Source organism: Myotis brandtii, unplaced genomic scaffold (genome assembly GCF_000412655.1).
Source record: "Myotis brandtii unplaced genomic scaffold, ASM41265v1 scaffold147, whole genome shotgun sequence".
In the NCBI taxonomy this organism is placed as follows: Eukaryota; Metazoa; Chordata; class Mammalia; order Chiroptera; family Vespertilionidae; genus Myotis; species Myotis brandtii.
In genome coordinates, this window is record NW_005355292.1 from 906,033 (window position 1) to 908,008 (window position 1,976).

Consider the following 1,976-nt stretch of genomic DNA (forward strand, 5'->3'; position numbering starts at 1 on the left):
CACAGGGTCGCCAGGAGGGGGCGCCAACTCAACGGCACACAGCACACCGCTCCCTCCTTTCTTAGGAAGGAAATTCTCAATATTTAGCCGGTATAGGTCCCAAGGGGTGGGGGTAGAAATAGGAAAACAGGATTTTAGAAACCTTATAATAAAGATCTATATCTGCCAGGCCGGTGTGGCTCAGTGGTTGAGCTTCGGCCTATGAACCAGGAGGTCATGGTTCCATTCCTGGGCAGGGCACATGCCCAGGTTGTGCGCTCCGTCCCAGGGCGGGGCATGTAGGAGGCAGCCGATCCATGATTCTCTCTCATCATTGATGTTTCTATCTCTCTCTCCCTCTCCCTTCCCCTCTGAAATCAATAAAAAAATATATATATTTTTTTTAAAAGATCTACATCTAATTTAAACTTCGCTTCTAGTCAGTCCATAGGAAAGAGCCACTCAGCTGCCGCAGGAGCCGTGTACATAGAGAGAAACAAGCGTGGACAGAACCCGGTCCGGGGCCTGGAAACCCTTCCCGCCCAGCGAGCTGACCCACGGACGAGATGCCGTGTAATCACCATAAACCTGCAGAGACAGCAACGCTCCCACACACGCTGATGACAGCGTCTGACTCGGTTCCAGCGATGACCCAGGCACTGAAGGGTGATGTAGGAAATTAGTGGACACATGTGAAGCACATAAGAGCCGTGTCTGGGAGATAAAAGCTTTCACTACATGTTGGCTATTATTACTGCTATTATTACCACAATTCACTGTGTTTCCATAAGGGTGGCTTATGTAGGATCAAATATAACACTAGCTGTAGAAACGGTTTTGGTCTTATGCTTAGAAAGTAATATGCCAAGACTGTTGAACCTCAGAGGGAAGGCAGGGGAGGGAGAGGGGGGTGGGGGGTGGGGTGGGACGTGATCAACCAATGAACTTGTGTGCATATATGCATGACCCATGGACACAGACAATGAGGTGGTGAGGGGGGCGGAGCGGGCTGGAAGAGGTTAATGGGGGGAAAAAGAGTATCTATGGCATACTTTCAACAAAAAAGATTAAAAAAAAAAGAAAGTAATAAGTCATATGTTTCACTTGTGGATCTTGTAGTTCTTTTGTGGACAATTCTGGCACTAAGGTGACCTCTTCAAGTTCCTTCCCTTGAAAAAGGCTACGGCCCCCAGGGACTTCTCCCCAGGCTCTCGGCCTCGGGCTACAGGTCCTGAAGCAGTGTGTTTGCATGGCATTATTTTCCATCCTAAACACAGGCTCCCCAGGGTGGAGCCTGGGTCCGCGCACCCTGGCAGGGCCCACAGGCATCCTGGTAACGCACTGCCCGCCACACACGCACACAGACCATTATTCCAATGTTTCCAGATCGTCCAACATAAAGTAATCTTCCCTTATGTCCCCGGAAATACCGAAAAAGCTCTGGAAGTGCCAATGTTTTTCCATCCACATTCTACTTGCCCAAATCTTGTGTTAAATGGCAGGTCTTGATTTTTTTATTTTTTTTAGAAGATGTAATTATAATGGGTCACCCTCTCAATATAACAGACTGTTCATTTGAGTAACAAAAGATTATCACAGGTTTGTACAGCAAGTAGGACTGTTCCACCTAAAACAGGGGTTCTCAACCTGTGGGTCGCGACCCCTTTGGCGGAGAAACGACCCTTTCACAGGGGTAGCCTAAGACCAACGGAAAACACATATATAATTACATATTGTTTTTGTGATTAATCACTATGCTTTCATTATGTCCAATTTGTAACAGTGAAAATACATCCTGCATATCAGATATTTACATGACGATTCATAACAGTAGCAAAATTACAGTTATGAAGTAGCGACGAAAATAATTTTATGGTTGGCGGTCACCACAACATGAGGAACTGTATTAAAGGGTCGCGGCATTAGGAAGGTTGAGAACCACTAACCTAAAAGAACAGGCATCTTCTCCACTTGGGGGGGTGGGGGAAGGCGGGAGG

The 1,976-nt window shown here is 47.0% G+C and overlaps 1 protein-coding gene across 1 annotated transcript in view; it reads right to left on the reverse strand.

The window, feature by feature from the left end:
- Positions 1 to 1,976, reverse strand: part of HLCS (holocarboxylase synthetase (biotin-(proprionyl-CoA-carboxylase (ATP-hydrolysing)) ligase)) — a 150,906-nt gene that overhangs the window by 111,068 nt on the left and 37,862 nt on the right. The gene's annotated exons all lie outside the window — the stretch shown is intronic.